A 20,492-nucleotide genomic window follows, 5' to 3' on the forward strand; every position below is an offset into this window, starting at 1 on the left:
TACTGAACAGTTTAATTTTCAGAGTAGCATTTGTAGTAAACATGGAAGTCGAGTTATCTGACAGTGAAATGCTCTACTTGTCACAGCGACAAGTGACGATCCAACAAAAGCGTCCAATGAAAACAAGTACAACATTATTTTATTATGGTCTGATGGGCTGTGGCGCATTGCACGATAGTCTGTTAGTTCTTACACGGAGGGTGTACGAATTACTATTTTGCTCCGATGTCTTTAGTTACAGAGTAAAGCAGGTGCAGTTTTTTTTAAACATAGACAGCCGTCTTATTTATCACTTTTACACGTCTTTAACTTTGGCGCTCACAGCTTTTTCTTTGGAAACTACAGCTTCTGGAAACTTAGGTAAGAAGAGTTATTTGTTTGCAACTTTTCTGTAAACGTCTTATTTATTTATTTATTTAGTGCATGGGAACATTTTTATAAACACCATTACTTGGCAGCGATTGAAACTACCGTGTAAGTTGATGAATTGTTTTTTTTTAATCGTTGTGTTATATATATATATATATATATATATATATATATATATATATATATATATATATATATATATATATATATATATATATATATATATATAAAGAACAGCGAAAAGAAAAAAAAGAATCTGTTTGTCCATTTTAATAGAAATTAAACTGCAGTGTCAGACGCTGGCAGTTATCCAGATGCAGCAAGTCACAAAGCATGCTGTTTTGCTTGGCTAGTTTGTTTGTCATAATGCGTGTGTGTGAGTGTGTATGTTTTTTGTATTATTTACAAAGCGGGGAAATGGGGGTTCCCGCCCTCCTTCATATCATAACAAGGAAAAGGTACATTTTAAATGTTATTTTTATTAGATCAACTACATATGGCCTTAATGGATTGCATTCGGTGTGCATTGCATTTTTTTTACAGGACCAGCACTGTCAAATTCATAGCATATACACAAAATAAATACATTTTAAATACATTTATTTCTGAGAAGGTATATAGGATACCATTTCAATACTGAAAAAGCGATAATACCTCAAAAACACAGTGGAAGGAGCACGGTATGCGAGTGATAAGTCAATAATAATACACCTTATCTTGAATATTTTACAATCCAATATTACAAAGCAAACAAAAAAGAAAGTCACTCCGTTGTTTTTTTTTTCACAATCCTGGCATGAACTCATACATGGAGGGAAAAAGTGTTTTATTTCATAAACAGTGAAAGAACCAAGACTGGAGCTCAAACTGGCACTATTTGTTTCTTAATATAGACAATGAAAGGAAATATACTGGTGTTACATTCAATACAAATTTAACTGCTCTCCTATGGCGTTACTTATTAATCACCAAAAAATGGGGAATCTGCCCGTTTGAGGTTTTCCGGTAAGTAAATGTTAATGTTTGACACACAATGTGCAAAATATTTGTAACAAAGGCACTGCCACAGGAGGTGTCTTTCAGTACTGAATTCTCATATGCTTACATTGCAGACCATAAAACTGGATGAATGATATTTTAGTTTGAATCCCATTAAATAGCTACTATTACATTCTCTTCAGCAAATGATAAAGTTGTCTCAAGGAACCCTGGGGTAAATGTGGAGAGTATATTATATGATGAGTGTGCATTTACTAAGTGCTTGCATACTGCATAACATGCTTCCTTTATGAAAGCAACACGTTTTGAATTTCAGTTTTGTTGCAGTTCTAATTTTAAGCATTGAGTTAACCCCGTTTAAATCTATTCCATATTGAAAATCCAAGATTATAATTTAATATTAGGCTACATTCTAGAATCGTATGAAAGAGAAAAGGGTCCGTTTAATTATTTGGTGGAATTTACACTATAATGCATTATATCCTGTAATATTTCAGTTCAACCTTAAACATGCTTACTTGGCACTGGAAACACTCAGAGGGTTTAGAGTGGTTGTTTCAATTTCAGCAAGCTTTGTACACAAAAGCCTTTTAATCAGCAATACCAAGAAAATAATTGTTCATTGTTTCTCCTGTGTTACACACCCAGCTCTATCAGCATGCTGGTCATAGAGTCGTTGTGACTTCTAATTCTGATGTGTCGAGCTAGGAAATGTGGTATTTGGTTTGGTTTATGTCACAGTGCAGAAATATAACTGTTCTCTTCCTTTGTGTTTCCAGGGCATGCCAGTTTTACTATTCATCACAATCACAAAGATAGCTGCCTTGAAGTTAAAGACTCCCAACTGAGTGTAGTACAATGCAAGAACTCCCCATCAATGCAGTGGAAGTGGGGGACCAGACATCGGCTTTATAACATTCAGTCGATGCAGTGTCTTGGGCTTGACCTTAGTGAAAATGCAGTTGGAATGTTTGAGTGTGACACAGCCCACGTGATGTTGTGGTGGCGCTGCGCTCAGAATTTTCTCTTTGGTGCATCCCAGTATCGACTGTCAGCCACAAGTGGCTCTGTAACAGCAAGCTTGAATTCGAACGATACCTGGACGAAAGAGAACTTTGCTGACAGCATCTGCCATCAGCCTTATGAAGGTGAGTATCAATGAGGTTTATATACAGTAAAACAAATTTAGTTACATGTTATATTATATTATATTATTGATGTTAATTCCGAGGTATCATCGCTTATGGTTATTTGAAATTTAGCACAATGGGTGCCCATTTCTCAAAAGCCCTGTCAAATAAACTACTGTTCATATTCCAGTAATCCAGCATGCACTCTCCCCCTCTTCAAATACACAGCAAATGTGAGAGATGATTCAGATTGTGGCAATACAACACATTTGAGGATTGTTACATTTCAACACAAATCCAGGCAAAGAGGAGGGAGTTTCCAGCCAGTAGAAAGAAGAATATACAGTATATCTATAAAATAACTCAGAAATGAACAGCAGGGCTTGTCTGTACACAGATAAGGAAGGCAAAGGGGTTTTCATTTCTGGTATTTGATCAGCAGGTTTCTTTACAGACATTTATTGAAATGCAGGAAGGGCAGTTTTTAATTACTGAATTGGGAAGAACAAAAAACAATTTAATAAAGTGTCTGACTCAATCGGGTACTCCATTTGGTTGCAAAACCAGTTAATTAGAGAGGTTTTGCTTTTACATCCTGATACTTCTTATTTTGTAGACTCACTCCAAACACTTTAAGAACCAAAAGAAAAAAAAGAAACCTTTGATTAGACAAGACAGTTTTTAGAACGTTTCAAAAGTGCTGTGCAAGAAGCACACTGTAAGAACACACCAAACATAATACTGTAACACCAGTATGCCGTATAACCAGTACTGTAGCCTCACTGAGGAAAATATTTAATTTGAGTGGATTTATCTTTAAGAAATGTTGCTGCTTTCCTTTTGAAAGAGGAAATGTTTCTTTAAGGGTTATCCTCCATATCACAATATTCAGTTGTTTTGTACTATATTTCACTCTTTCGTACATCTTAAGTACCAAATGTGTTATTTTTACTCTTTATATTGTAGAAACTGGGTGTGAACGCTTGTGGAATAAAGAAGCTGAGTCAGAACACTGCTACCAGTTTAACTTCCAGTCGTTCCTGTCTTGGAAGGAGGCTCGGGTATCTTGTCTGAGTCAGGGGGGGGGGGATTTACTCAGTGTTTCTAACACAATTGAACTCCCCTACATACTTGGTAGGCCAGCATTTCTTGCGTGCAGTATATTTCTACCAGGGTTAGAATTCCCTTCACTTCTGCTCTGAGGTTGTCACTTCATGACTCATAGCTAGTAGTACGAGACAACCAGCAATTTCATTCCTGCCAGCTTTCAATTTTAACCCCTAGTGAGAGCGATGCCTGCTTTACAGGGGAGGGGTTTTTTTTGTTTTGTCTTTTTTTTGTTTTTTTTAGCACAGAGCAGAGTTCGAGCAAAAGTATTAAAAGTCCATGAAAACTTCTACATGCTTTGGTTACTTAATTTATTATATAAACTTACTTGTATCAGACTTGATTTAGCTAAGCTAACTTTCTGTGTTGCCTCTAGGAAAGGAGGGCTATCCCGACTATGTGTGGATTGGTTTAAACCAGCTGGATTTAGCTGGTGGATGGCAGTGGTCTGATGATTCTCCGCTTGCCTTTGTCAATTGGAAACAGGGTAATTCACGTGTTCTACATATGTCAATTTCCTGCTACTTTTTTGTTTTGCTTTGTTACTCTGTTATTGTACTGAAATTGATGTGTGTCCAAACAGTCTGTATTTAGTAAGTGAATACCATAAACAATAAACTAGAAAACATTGAATGAAAGAGCCATTATTATGAAGGTCAGCATCCCCACAATGTGAGGGTATGGATAACAAGTCAGATGTCTGAAAGGGTTCTTTTTAATTCATTTTAAACTAGCAATTGTTTTTGTCTAATGTGTGCTGGAGTGAAATAAGTTTGCATATCCAATGGCATGTGTCACAAAGATTATAGACGCCAATAACGAGCTGACATTGTTATAATGTTTGAGGGGTTCATTGATTTACAAGCAACTGAAAATAAAAACATGGTGTTTCTTTGTTTTCCTAAGGGATGCCAAGCTTGTCTATCTTAAAAGAGTCAAGCTGTGGCGTAATGCATTCTGAAGGTCACTGGGAGAGTTTTTCTTGTGAAAGCAAGTTACCGTACATCTGCAAAAAAAATAGTAATGGTTTGCAACCAGAAACTGAAAGTAAGTGTTTCTTGTCTTTGTACTGTACCTACTTAACCACACCATAACCGATCAGCAAAACCCTTTTTATTTTGTTTGATGTTCCAGATGCATTACTCTGTTACTGTCCGTGTAGTCCTTCTATCTACTTCTTTACCTTCTGAGGCTTTTACAGTCCTTACAACCTAAATATGAATAATGTTATAGCTCTGGGCAGTTCTTAAACAGGTCCTACTGGTCCATTTGCACATATTTTTTCAGATCATGTTTCTAAGGATCTAGATAACAAAAAACAAGCAGGCAGTATTGGCACAGCAACAAATGCCTTACTATTAACTTACTATAAAATAGGCTTTTTCAGGAGCGTGGTTATTAAAATGTTTATTAAGAAAATATTTTCAACTTGTTAACAGTTCCTCACTTGGTGTTATTGTAGACTCCTGGAAATACAAGATTACTAGCTGTGAATCGGATTGGCTCCCGTACAATGGGTACTGTTATATGATGGGAAAGGAGCCGGACACCCAGGAGATGGCAGTTAAAACATGCGAGGGTAAAGGAGGCCTGTTAATAAGCATCCACTCTTTAGAGGACATTGAGTTGATTATCACCAAGCTGCATAACAGTAAGTATGGTCTACTACGCTGCTTTATGCCTAATGACTGTTATAAATGCCTAACTAGGCTCTGTGTGCAGTTCCAGTGATCAGAATCAAACTGAACATTGTGTGTAATTGTTTTGAGGCACATGCATGATTTTTTTGTTTTTTTTTTTTTAAAAAATTTTTTTTTATTGATTTTGATAATGTGCATAGGTAAATAGCATTATTTGTTGCCATTTTTCAAGTACAGTAATGTACTAATTTTTTTTTTTTTTTACCTGTGTAGACACAGAGATAGATGTATGGACTGGACTGATAAATAACCAATCCCCAGCCTTGTTTGAGTGGACTGATGGGACCCCTGTAACATTTACATACTGGAGTCAGCATGAACCCAGTGTTCCCTTTAACAAAACCCCCAACTGTGTAGCATAAACAGGACAGGTACTGTGTGTAAAAAAAGAAAAAACAGTCAGTTGTTTGTTTTTGCTCTTACTGGTTTTCTTTATGAAATAGTATGGGTATGAGTTGTTGTTTCTGCTGTTTTGGTGAATATTTGCATTCCCTATATTGCCAACATCACATTCTCAGTTGACCTGATTTGTGAAGCAACCTAAAATCCCAATTTCAATTCAATGGTGGGAACAATATTTAGATATTTCAATATTCATATTAAGTTGCAAAATAATAATTTTTGCTTTTGCCATAAGTATTGCTAACCTTGTTGGTGGAATAAACTAAACACAATGCCTGTTTTAACAGTGGTGAAGTGTTCCTCTCCTGTGATCTAAGACAACTCAATAGAGTATGTTGTTCAACTATACCAAGACATTGCTCTCTATTCATATTCATGTTATACATTGCTGTTGTTTTTTGTTTTTTTTATTCTTTTATTAATACTAAATTTATAGAAATTAAAACACTTGGCACGACCCCTTACGAAACACCATTCGGTCAGCTTGTTCTGGCTTTAGTGAATGAAAGTTTAACCCTTTGCAGTCCATTTATTAAGTGCGTGTCAGGCGCGTCAGGTCCAATTTATTTTCACACACGCAGTTAATTTTAGACGCGCTGTTTAAAAGTATTTTTTTTCCACAGTCAAACGGGTTTAAAAGGCCCTGTATATCAACAAAGCACTCACTAGGCATCTCCAGCCCCGCCCCACCCTTTCGTTCGCTATAGCTTTCACATATGCTAAGAAATAAATAATAATAATAATAATAATAGTCGTACATACCAATCAATCATCTCCTGATCACTTGTTTTATCACCAAACGCCTCAATAATGTGATCTAAGTCATTATTTTATTACTATAACATCTGAAAAAAAGCTCTGCAAATGTCTGTGATATTCTCTGAGCACTGATGCAGTCACAGCCACCTTGTTTCCTTATGGCCGCCGTTATCTGATGCCAGGGGCAAGTATGACTATTCATGAGATACGCCCTTTTTTTTCGGCTTGTCTCGGCTCCTGACGCTCCCACTCGGCCATTGAATGGTTTTCTCGGCTTTTTCCGGAGAAAAAACGACTAGAAACCCGTTTTTTGCGTCTTTTTGATGATGTCAGACCAGGTCCGACATAGGACCGCTAAGGGTTAACATACAGATGATTTCATGAGAAATCTGTATCAGTGTTTTCCATGTATACTGTATGTTTATAAATACAGTTCTATCAATCTGGTTGCTGGGTAACTACAGAAAATAATCTATCTACTATGTTTGTTTCAGTTCCCAACTCTTGTCTCCAACAAACAAGCTATTGTACCACAATTACAATGACAGGGCCCGTGCGGTTTCTTTTTTTTTTAATCTAAGATAGCATTTTAAAATAAGGAAGTGAGTTCAGAGGTTATTTGTAACCCTGAAACAGAAACTGAAAGTAAGTTTGGGCCATGCAAGCGCTAATTCAACTGTAAAAAAAAAAAAAAAAAAGTGAAAGTGTGAAGAGGTTAAAAACTTTTCCTAAACTTGTTTTCTCTTTTTTTTAATATTTAGCTTGGCAACTGGAAGGTCATGCCATGTGACAAAAACCTGCCATTCGTATGTAAGAAGAAAGGTGAAGTGAAAAATCAAAGTCTGACGAGGGCTGTCCAACAGATGGGGTAATCCATTATCCTAGAATTGGCATAACACACTCTTATACTCCTAAACTTCTATCCTTCCCATGTATCCCAGAACTGTTGCGTTTAGAGGCCTGAGTACAGAGTTGCAAAAATATAAATTGTGCTCTAAGATTTGGTAGATACAGTGCCTTGCGAAAGTATTCGGCCCCCTTGAACTTTGCGACCTTTTGCCACATTTCAGGCTTCAAACATAAAGATATGAAACTGTAATTTTTTGTGAAGAATCAACAACAAGTGGGACACAATCATGAAGTGGAACGAAATTTATTGGATATTTCAAACTTTTTTAACAAATAAAAAACTGAAAAATTGGGCGTGCAAAATTATTCAGCCCCCTTAAGTTAATACTTTGTAGCGCCACCTTTTGCTGCGATTACAGCTGTAAGTCGCTTGGGGTATGTCTCTATCAGTTTTGCACATCGAGAGACTGAAATTTTTGCCCATTCCTCCTTGCAAAACAGCTCGAGCTCAGTGAGGTTGGATGGAGAGCATTTGTGAACAGCAGTTTTCAGTTCTTTCCACAGATTCTCGATTGGATTCAGGTCTGGACTTTGACTTGGCCATTCTAACACCTGGATATGTTTATTTGTGAACCATTCCATTGTAGATTTTGCTTTATGTTTTGGATCATTGTCTTGTTGGAAGACAAATCTCCGTCTCAGTCTCAGGTCTTTTGCAGACTCCATCAGGTTTTCTTCCAGAATGGTCCTGTATTTGGCTCCATCCATCTTCCCATCAATTTTAACCATCTTCCCTGTCCCTGCTGAAGAAAAGCAGGCCCAAACCATGATGCTGCCACCACCATGTTTGACAGTGGGGATGGTGTGTTCAGGGTGATGAGCTGTGTTGCTTTTATGCCAAACATAACGTTTTGCATTGTTGCCAAAAAGTTCGATTTTGGTTTCATCTGACCAGAGCACCTTCTTCCACATGTTTGGTGTGTCTCCCAGGTGGCTTGTGGTAAACTGTAAACGACACTATTTATGGATATCTTTAAGAAATGGCTTTCTTCTTGCCACTCTTCCATAAAGGCCAGATTTGTGCAGTATACGACTGATTGTTGTCCTATGGACAGAGTCTCCCACCTCAGCTGTAGATCTCTGCAGTTCATCCAGAGTGATCATGGGCCTCTTGGCTGCATCTCTGATCAGTCTTCTCCTTGTATGAGCTGAAAGTTTAGAGGGACGACCAGGTCTTGGTAGATTTGCAGTGGTCTGATACTCCTTCCATTTCAATATTATCGCTTGCACAGTGCTCCTTGGGATGTTTAAAGCTTGGGAAATCTTTTTGTATCCAAATCCGGCTTTAAACTTCTCCACAACAGTATCTCGGACCTGCCTGGTGTGTTCCTTGTTCTTCATGATGCTCTCTGCGCTTTAAACGGACCTCTGAGACTATCACAGTGCAGGTGCATTTATACGGAGACTTGATTACACACAGGTGGATTCTATTTATCATCATTAGTCATTTAGGTCAACATTGGATCATTCAGAGATCCTCACTGAACTTCTGGAGAGAGTTTGCTGCACTGAAAGTAAAGGGGCTGAATAATTTTGCACGCCCAATTTTTCAGTTTTTTATTTGTTAAAAAAGTTTGAAATATCCAATAAATTTCGTTCCACTTCATGATTGTGTCCCACTTGTTGTTGATTCTTCACAAAAAATTACAGTTTCATATCTTTATGTTTGAAGCCTGAAATGTGGCAAAAGGTTGCAAAGTTCAAGGGGGCCGAATACTTTCGCAAGGCACTGTATGTGGTTCTGTGTTTACCACTCAGTACTGTCTTAAAAATCATGCTTGGTTTATCTAATTTGATCTATAATTCATTATCATATATTGTTTTTTTATGGCACTGTTTATGACCTATAATGAAGGCAGAATAAGCTTACAATTTTTAATTTAAAGGCTGAAAAGTACCTGATATTTTGCAGATTTTTCTTTTGCAATAAGTGATATGGTATTTTGTCAAAAATGTCAGTTAGCTAAAAAAAAAAATGATAACAGTTCCATGTTAAAAACTTCAATCCCTTGATGGAAAGGAACAAAATGACACTGACATTATTGATGGTCTGTTACATAAATTATATTGCAATATACAAAGTGTGATGTATGTTTATTTTTAGGATTGGAAGAGGCATGGTGATTCCTGTTATAAGGTTGATAAGAATGAAGTTTTCTTTCAAGAAAGTTTTAACCTTTCAATAACTAACAGGTAATACTGACTGACACTAAGATCGGATTTTATACTCTTGTACACTTCATTAAATAAATACTGCCATAAACAGCTCAATCAAGGCATATAAAACATGTTTTTCTTGTGTTGTGTTGCTCTTTCCTTACAACTTATAGTATGTATTTTGTTTTTATTTTTTATATAGTTGCACTATTGCACAAGTGCCTTGTGGTTATGTTGATACAAGCATACTGTACTTCTGTTTTATTTAGGTAGGGTTGAACATGTTTACATTTAAAACTAATTTTAATTTTAAACATTGCAGGTTTGAACAAGCATTTATAAACAGCCTTATTACAAAATACAGCAAAGATGATACCAAGTACTTTTGGACAAGCCTTCAGGATAAAAACGGTAATGGACAGTATGAATGGATAACTACAGAGGGCATGCAGCCTGTGACATTCACCAACTGGAACATTTATCAGCCAGGTAACTGTATTAAACTAAATAAAAGTTAGTTAATACCAAGGAAACCCGAGAAAATATGGAGCTCAAAACACTGTGTTATTTACAATGGTTTTGCTCTCAACCAGCCAAGTAAACTAGCTTGCTCAACAAGTGTATTTAACCGTTGGAGTATTGTTCTGAATGCTTGTTAATTGCAGATGGTCTTGGAGGATGTGTTGTAATGTCAGCAGGAAAGTCTCTTGGAAAGTGGGAAGTGAAGGACTGTACAAACTTCAAAGCCATGGCTATTTATAAGAAGGTTATTGGGAATCGCAAAAATCCAGAACCAGAAATCAATCCCAATACTACCTGCCAAGATGGATGGTATTCTGCGAAAGACCTTCTTTATTGTTACAAGGTTGGGGGAAAAAAAGTCAGGCGATTTGTTACAACAAAACAAATGGAGATCCAGGGCCATCACTGTCAAGGATGCTTTATACTGACTGCTTTTTGATATATACAGATTAAGCCATCGAATTATCACATTAGTGTGAAGTAGAGGTCAGGGCTCTGGACTCTTGACCGGAGGGTCGTGGGTTCAGTCTCAGGTGGGGAACACTGCTGCTGTACCCTTGAGCAAGGTACTTTACCTAGATTGCTCCAGTAAAAACCTGACTGTATAAATGGGTAATTGTGGAGGCTGTGTGGTCCAGTGGTTAAAGAAAAGGGCTTGTAACCAGGAGGTCCCCGGTTCAAATCCCATCTCAGCCACTGACTCATTGTGTGACCCTGAGCAAGTCACTTAACCTCCTTGTGCTCCGTCTTTCGGGTGAGACGTAGTTGTAAGTGACTCTGCAGCTGATGCATAGTTCACACACCCTAGTCTCTGTAAGTCGCCTTGGATAAAGGCGTCTGCTAAATAAACAAATAATAATAAAAAAAATAATGTGATATCTTGCAACAATTGTAAGTCGCCCTGGATAAGGGCTTCTGCTAAGAAATAAATAAATAATAATAATAATTGCATTACCACATTCATACTTTTAAAGTCAGCTACTGAACACTAATATATATGCCTAAAGCAGAAGCTGGACACTTAAAACTTTACAGTTGCACTCTAGAAATTGGTCTTTCTGTCCATCTGCTTTCATTTAAAGTTATTACATAAAGATGTCAGTTAGAGGTCTAGCTAAGCCACTTTAAATAGTAAATTATGTTTTATGTTTTTTTACAGTTCCTTAGGTCGTGAAGTTACTTTAAAAGTGCAAACTAGATTGGATAGACTGTTAAAAATATATATATATATTTACTGTGTGGCTGTAGGAGAAAGGTTTTATCTCATTTCATTTTTCAGTGATAAAGTCCTTGAAAGTGAAATATGCACAGTTTGTAATACTAGTGTTTTTTTTTTTCTTTCAGGTTTTCCACCATGAAAGACTATCTAGAAAAAGAACATGGGAGGAAGCAGAAAGGTTTTGTGAATCACTGGGTGCCCATCTTCCAAGCTTTCAAAATTTTGATGAAGTGCAATCTGTTCATTATGTGCTAAGAGATACAATCAGGTAATTTTTTAAGTCCGCCTGTGTCTGTCAAAGTCCGTCATAATTTCAGGTAGAATCACCTGTGCCATGGACAGCCGTAGGATCTCCGCCCCTTTAATACAAAATAGGGTGAACTAGACTTAGCAGACCCAAGCTCCGGGCTTGAGCACATCCAGTCTCCAGGAGCTGGCTCCACCTGCTGGCAGTTGATATACTATTTTTTATTTACTTAGCCAGTCTAATGGGCTGTGCTGTGGCATCCCCCCTGCTGGCCAGACAAGGTAATTGATAACTGTACAAAAAAAATATGGTCCTCTTGCACAGTTGTGTCAGTGGGAATGGCAAGGTTCCCAGCTGTTGCCTGTAAACAATCCTTTGTTCAAGCCTGTCCTGGCAAGATACCACAGCAGCATGCAATATGAACTGACATACAACAACATCTTAAAAAACGTGCTCACAAGTTAAAAACTGTGGTGCAATGTTGCATAAAAAGACCATAATCACATATTTTCAAAACAGACTTTTTTAAGGTCACAAAAAATACAAAGTGTAATTATTGTGGTTTCTCAAAGATATTAAGTTTAGGCTTTACACATATGTGGTTAAAATATTGCAATAATTCATTTAGGGGCAATATAATAAACACTGTCTTCATTTTCTTTGGGGTATTAACAGTTTATGACTTTATTGTTTTTTTTCTGTGTTTCAGTAAATATCCTTGATTTTAGTTGTATTAATATATGTTTTATGTGTGCACTGAAATAAAGGTAAATATATTATTCTAACTCTTTTTTTTCTTTTTTTTTCTTAGGACCGGAGAATACTGCCGTAACCATTGCATTTATTTTACTAATGGTCCTAACAGGAATTGCCAGAATAGTTTATTTTGTATACAGAAGAAATAGGATGAGGTTTTCTTCCATGTTTTCATCAGTGCGTTATGAAAGAAGCTTAGACAATGCAGACAGTACCAGTATATTAACAGAGACTAGAGATTAAAGATGTAGAAGAAAGTCCTGATATTTATATACAGCTTAACAAAAAAGTGTACTTTTACTTACTAACCAGCACAACCACACAAATACTATAATTCATACATTACACTTTAAAATGTATCAAACTATGCAGATTACAGCAGCATAAAATGCATTACTCAATTTCTGAAGTTTCTTCTTTTTTTGTAATTAGTCTCCTGGTTTACAAAACTTTGAATTCACATCATTTTGTACTTTTTTGTGCATATTCCATACAAAAAATCACTGCCAAGTAACAAACAGTGTCTGCCACAGAAAGTTGGCAATAAACTTTTTTAACCTACAGATGTAGGTTAGAAAATTTCTATTGGAGCATTAGTTTCTCACACTCTCCATGTAATTAGATTTACCAGATTCGAGAGTGAAAAGCTAGTACCTTTTTTTTTTCTTCAATTCCCTGACACCGTACCAACTCCAAAGCCACAGTATAATAACACAATAATATGTAGAACATTTCTGATTTGAAATATAGATCAGCTATTAGTATTAACATTTTAACATGTTAAACACATAATCAGAATGATCAAACAAATAATCCATAAGATTGTTTTTTATTTTTGAATGCCGCATCTTCCTTATGATTATTGATTTGTCTGCTGTACTTATTATAATGCTTTTATTTGTATTTGTAACTGATTCAGTGAAGCTCGGAAGTCACAAAGTATACACTGCACTAGTAATAACATTTTACACCAGGTACCAAACAGCAGAGGGATTGCAACAACGTCAACACTAGCAAATGTGGCTCCCTTAAAACTGTCCACCATGTAAACAAGTCATTCTGTACATAGTTAGTGGCATGCGTTTTCAATTACAGTCAGGCACATTGCAACCCCATACTTCTGTTGTGGTAAATGAATCAGTCGATAAACCAATTTACATGTATAGTACTAATTTATTTTAAAGTGCCAAAGTTCTACGTCTTATTGTAATATAATATGTAAAAGCATATATCTAAGAGTAAGTATGTTTAATATTTTGTGTTTGGCTGTTATTGTCAAAAACAAAACAAAAATGGATTGTCAAAGGCTTAATTTTTTTTAAATTGTGTGAATGTAACAAATAGTATAGGGTATATTTGTCTCTAACAGAAGCACTTGTATTTATACTTTTGTATAAGATGTTAATTGTTAGATTATTATTTTTTTTAAGAAAACTATTTTAGAGCTGTTTACACAAACTACTGATTGTCTGATTATCTTAAATTTCGGCTCTAAAAATGTGAAGCACAACTATTGACAAACTGAACAAACACTTTTTTTTTTTTTAAAATCCTGCAGTGCCTCTAATGTACTTTGCTGGTTTAGCCTAATGTAAATCTTTATATATATATATATATATAGAGAGAGAGAGAGAGAGAGAGAGAGAGAGAGAGAGAGAGAGAGAGAGAGAGAGAGAGAGTGTGTATTTTGCAGATTTTTGTATATTCTGCTTGTTATATAACACATGTTTAATTGGACATGATTCATTCTTTTATGTACAGAAAGAGCCATATTGTACAGTGTGTAAGTGATGATACTGTTGAAAAACAGTTTTACATTTGTATATATTTATTATGTTTCTGTAAATACGTTTATAAAATGTTGCTTGGTGTGTTTTAGTTTGAAATTAAAGTAAACAGGATTGCTATTTGTGTTTTGTCTAATGTATAATCTTACTCGCTTCAGCATTTGTGTTTTTGCACCAGTTTACTACAGAAGAACATTTACTGATTTACAGATGTATGACTTCAGTCAAAGGTGTGCATTATCTGTGCATAGTATTGTTTCCGTCTGTTCTGCAATAAAGCTTTTTTTTTTTTTTTTGGAATGTATTCATGATCACACACATGGTTATTAATGAGCGCATTTTCCTTTGTCTGTGACTCATCATCAAAATTATGCTTTAAAAGCAGTACCTGCAAAATAATACTTTGACTCTGTTAAATAAATGTACAGTATTAATAACCCATTCCTTAAAAGACACCCTTCATGTCCAAGGCAAGAGATTGCCTGTCATTACCTGTTGTACACTGCCATTAGCTTTGTTTCAAATGTGTGTTTTTTAAACATGACGGAGTCTATTTTAATGGTCTAAACAATGGCAGATCTTAACATTGCCACCTTAAAATGTAAAAACCTGTTTTTCCAGAAACCTCATTTTACTGTATTTTCAGGTCAATAACTCGTCTCTCTAATTGCCCTGCAATACTAAGACCTGATACAACAATATTTATATAATCACTAAAACACACCCGATATTAAGTACTACACTGAGTTATATATATAAAAAAAAAAATAGTCCTGTTTGCTTGCCTTCTTTTCACAGTAGGTCATTTCACCTTCACCCTTTGTCTTACCTACACACTCTTGTCAAATGGTTTGGTGCTTCCAAAAATGTGCATGCTGTTGTCCATGGCCTACAGAAACATTCACAAAGAAATGCCACTTGCCCGACTCAGCAGAATGCCCCTCAGATAGCCACCTGAGGTAAGGATTCCACTTTACACAAAGCAACAAATCTGGGTGTGAAAGATAATGGTACTTTTTGCATCCATTTCATATAAGACCTGTTGCAAGTCAAGTGGAGTTTAGCTTTTTCCTGAAAAGCCACTGTGGGGTTCTGGTGTTTTATGACAAGAATACAGAGTGGGCATTTGCAGTGTTAAAATAATAACATTATATATCTATATATCTATATCTATATCTATATATATCTATATTATATATTATAATAGTTCTGTTCATTAACATGTCAGCACTTAAAAAAATGCACACGACCTCTGTCAATACTGTCTAAAATGTATTCGTAAAACTAGGTTGCGCCCCTTTATGGCGGGAGGCTAGTTTTGCGCAAATGACTGCCTAGCTTCTGGGGTTTTTTTTTGTTTGTTTGTTTTTGTGTTTTCATCAGGAAAGTTTTAAGAGTTAGCACAGTAAAAACCTCGAGTTTGGAACACATTAAAGATCAAATAATCGCGCAGTACGCTCGTCTGTTTTGCCAAGTTTGACGCAGACGTGTAGCAAAAGAAGAACGTCATTGCAACATTGTTTATGAACTCAAATCGTCCCATGATGAATGACGCATCAGCAGTTCATATTTAGAAGTTCAAGAGTTTTGTTCCACAGGTTCTGGTTTCCGAGATACGTTGGGACTGCGTACTACCAATTTTATTTAAAACATGGAGTGTGCTAAACGGGATTACGTGTTTTTTGTTGGCACGATTAGTGCCTGTGTATTTCTCAGTAATTATTCGTTTGCTGCTGTTCTTGGTAAGTTTGCTTTGTTATTTTGCCGATATGCAAAAACATTTGAAAACATACATTCATACGTCTTAAGATTTGCAAAAAATCTTGTCTGTGAAAAGGAGAAATTCGCTAGTTGCATTATTATTATTATTATTATTATTATTATTATTATTATTATTATTATTATTATTATTATATCAGTTTAAAATTAACATTAAAATAAATTGTGTGTTGTGTTAGTAAGCTTTACAAATATGTAGCTGCGTGACGCATGATGTTTGCTGCGGCAATGGCAGTCCTGTTTTATTTTAGTTTTTAGTTCCCTTATCTCGCAGACTTAAAAAAAAAACCTACTAAGGCAATTCAAATGTGGAGGGTAATTTTACGTCATTTTAATTTGTTGTTTATAAAACGACATGCTCATAGATGTGTAAACACATGTTTTCAATTGTCAAGTAGGTATCTAAGCAGTACACTAGTGGCAGAATAGAATATTAGACTACAGAACAAAGGCTCTTCAAATTTCTTTAGATATCTCAAATTAGGTCTTATTTCGTTTTGTGGAATTCTAGTGATATTTTTCACCAGTTAACCACAATTTCTGTACCCTGTTTTCACACCAGGGGAAACACCAACGCACTGTGATAGATGATGTGTGATAGACCTGATACTTCGTAAACAAATTAAAGATACAAAAAGGTGCACAGATGGAGGAATTTGTTTTGGTTCTGTATTTTTTTTTTAATACTGTTCTTTAGTATGACCAAATAATCCTAATTGGAAACAATGACTATAGTTCTGTATATTTCGCCAGTCTTGTAACACAGTGAAGTATGTTCAAGCTAACATCTTTTATTTGTATAGTACAAAGATAGCACATGCATGCCAGTCATTCCAATCTTTGTCTATTATCTTTAGTAAAAGTATGCACTTTTCAATTAGTCCTTTCAGTCTAGATTTAACCTTTATTACACGCCTAATGCAATAGCCAAAGTTTACAGTAATTTCCTTGTAAGCCAGCCTATACATATGTACCTGTATGTGATGTTGATTCATACTTAGAGATGCTACTACATGTCCTTCTCTCTGCAGAATGCCCAGCTGATGGCCGCACATGGGTTCCACTTGGAAATAGCTGTTACTATTTTTTCCACCTTCCAAAAAGCTCCACAATTGAGGATGTAAGAGAAGCCTGCAGAGTAAATGGTATTTTTACATCTATTTAATACATTAGTGTGCCCTGGCTCTTCGCTCATGTAGCAACTGAAATTTAAGAATTACACATATTGCCTGATTTGGTTTTTAGGAAGAGTTCCGAAGCACACAGAAACCAGTAGCACGTGTTGCAAAAATAGAATATTGATGTCCATATTGATGTTGTCTAGTTTGCCATGTAGAAATACAATTTGTGACATTTTAGACACAGTAACCAATCAGAATCCGTTTCAAGGTATTTCAATTCACTTTTCTTTCTCTTTTAGTGTACCATAGCAAAGACTGTTGTAGCAATCCTATCATGTAGCTGTTAAAACATTAAGATTTATCAGATCTGTAAATAAAAATTCAATATGTCAGGTCGCAGGCCATTGTGAAATTATCATTTTATGTTGTGTATATGTATTACATATCTAGTACACATTGCATGTGATAAGCTATCATAACTAATATTTAACTTTGCTTAGTTCCCAGTGCAGATGTTGTGAGCATAAACAGTGAAGCTGAGAACAGCTTTGTAACAGATTACAGTCATCGCATTTGGAATGGCACCAAAGATGTATGGCTGGGCATGTCTTTAAATGTAGACAGTAAGTGATTTAATTTTAAATGTTATTACATTCTTATTTATTATTACTTTATAGGTTTTTTTTTTTTAATTGTAAGAATTTCGAGGTTGTGTGGTTAATCATTTGTTGCAGACCTTTCTGTTAGCCAATCAAAAAAGCAGGTGGTGTTGCAGAGAAGCCCCAGCTCTCTATATTAAAATCATACAAAGCCATTTCAAAGTTAAATTCTGCTCACCGCACACCGCTCTCGTTCCAGCTGATTCTCTAAAGTGGTTTGATGGTTTGGATGTGGTCTATACAAACTGGATGCATGGTGCATATAGTGAAGACACACCTGTGGACACGTGTGCCATTCTGCACACTGGCTCAGGAAAGTGGGAAAAAGTAAGCTGTGAAGAAGTGTCTGAAAAGGCAGTAGTCTGTGAAACACCCAAGAGTAAGTTTCATTTTTTAATTTCCTTTGCAAAACTGTTACACTTAATGTTATGGAAATTTCAAAAGCACTCCAAAAATTACACGTATATCACAATCAGGGCTGTATTTTTTACCTTAAACAGTCCAAGTTTATGAAAATGCACTTTTAGTGTATCGGGCAAGGGTGTTTATTAATTCTAAAGGAATGTGTTCAGTTGTTTCTTGTTCTTGTGAGAACTATTTCAGTTTATTCCCAACACGTGCATCTCAGAAACAATTACTTTCAAGCTCCATTTCAAGGATTATGATTTCTGTTATCATTCCCGTCATGTTAACGCTCGTTATTTACTTGTCAATGTGTTCAACTAATTTTCCACATTTGCCTTTCTAGATCCAGCAAAAGAGAAAGTTGCTGCCAGTAAGTCATTTTTGTACTCCGATCTGCAAGATTATGTGACTAGAAGACAAGAAGGTGTTAATATATTTGTTTACAGATGATTTCAAGGGCACTGGTACCTCTTACTGGTAATCTTGCAGTGACAGGTGACAGCTGCTATACTGACCACAATTTTAAGGGATACTTTGTTATTATATGGCAGTTGGGCAGCCATATAATAAAAAAGACAGAGGTTGAAGCAATGCAGCAGGGACAAGGTGGACACTGCTCATGGAATTTAAGTAAGAAATACAGCTATGTACCAAATATTAAGACAGTAATTCAAAGTGCACTGTCTCAGTGCAGCTCTAACCTCAACAGTCACATCTGTATGGCAGCCTTATGATGGTCATCAACACATTAGGCATGTGAGGGTCATATAACCCTGATATTAAGATGTCAGTACCTCAAATGTTTTCTGAGAAGTGAGGCATGGACACGGCTTAAATGGTTTATGAGATTAGCAGTAGTAACTACGGGTTTGCAAATGTATACAAGCTCCCGTTACAGGGATACACTTCTCAAGAACTTGACAAAGCATGTAGAAAGAGAAACAAAAGGGGCGTGGTTCAGTATATCCCTATTCACAGAACAGTGAGCACCAGGTCTGGCTTGGTTCTTTAACTCTGTCCTTCAAAGGAGAGAGGGCAGTTACTGTGTAGCCAACTAAGGGGTTATATCTCAACACAATACTTTTGTGCAATGCGTTGTGTCCTTTTTGGTTACTTAAAGATTGAGGTTCAAATAAACAATACTTTTTTTGTTTTGTTTTGTTTGTTTTTTCTACAGATAACCAAACTTTATTATCTGCGCTTGTGATCCTGAGTGTCATCGTCATTTTGGTTGGTTCAAGTGTCTGTTGGTTCATCTATCAGAAGAAGTATTCAAGTTCCACTTTCTTTACACCATTCAATTACTATCCGCCATTTTCAACTCCAAACAGTGATGAAACCCTTCTAGTGGATGCAGAGGAAAGGGAGTATGCATTATAATTAAAGCTCAGAACTATCAGAAATTCTTGTTTATATTAATTGTTTGTCCTGATTCAGGCTTCAAAAATATAGAAGAATGGTACATTTTTTATATTATATATATATATATATGTTTTGACTAAACTTCAGTAGAAAATTTGTGGTTGCCAAAGTAAATAGACATGATACTCTTTTTACCTTAAGTGGGTAGTCTTAACAGCATAATTCTCCATTAATTCTCATTTAATTATCACCCAGCACAAGTTTCTTAGTTTGGCTTCAGCTATCCGACTGGGATTGTTTTCCAACCAGTACCAGACATTCTGCTGGTTAGTGGTACAATTTTGTAAATGATTGCCATAAAACTACACAACAGCCCAGTTTGTCTTTTGCCATTTTCATTTGACGGTGGAATCTCAACTTGATATGTGGCCAGTCAGACTGCAACCTTTTACATCAGCAGGGAAGAAGGCATTGATGTTGTTCTCCCAGCTCTTAATGGTAACAGACTTCCAAAACTTCCATTCTTGTACAAGATAGTCCTGATATTTTTTGGCAAATATTGGTGTATATGCATTACTTTTGTTATTCAGACTTGTACATATGATTAAATTACGAAAGGTCCTAATATTTTTGGGGCCCACCGTATGCCAAATTAGTCTACTGTGTTTTGTATACAACAATATCGGTTCTTTGCCGATGTAACAAACTATTAATTCTGATAACACCAATGCAACAAGGTGGTGGTGCGAGCTTACTCCTACCCACAATCACATTTTTCACCTCAGGAACACGGAGGTTTTGGTAACGCAGAAAACAGCAAGCTGGTAGTGTTCACAGGCAGAACTATTTACTGTGGCACTGGATACTTCACACAAATGACAACTGATTAACAGGTTGTACATGCAATGACTGGCATTCACGCAGACAAACTCACAACTGACTAAAATGCCTAAGAAGACACAGCACTGCCTACTCCTAACAGGATCAGTTATTCAATAAACAGTTACACCTGGAATGATTTTATACAAAAATAAACTAATTTTACATTAATTCTATTCATACTTTACAATAAAAATTAATGTTTTACATTAAACCTGTTTCTT

At 35.9% G+C, this 20,492-nt stretch overlaps 1 pseudogene; it reads left to right on the forward strand.

The window, feature by feature from the left end:
- The first annotated feature begins 26 nt into the window (after positions 1-26).
- LOC117426683 (lymphocyte antigen 75-like) lies at positions 27-20,482 on the forward strand (annotated as a pseudogene).
- Positions 20,483-20,492: the final 10 nt, after the last annotated feature.

Source organism: Acipenser ruthenus, chromosome 11 (assembly GCF_902713425.1).
Source record: "Acipenser ruthenus chromosome 11, fAciRut3.2 maternal haplotype, whole genome shotgun sequence".
Classification (NCBI taxonomy): Eukaryota; Metazoa; Chordata; class Actinopteri; order Acipenseriformes; family Acipenseridae; genus Acipenser; species Acipenser ruthenus.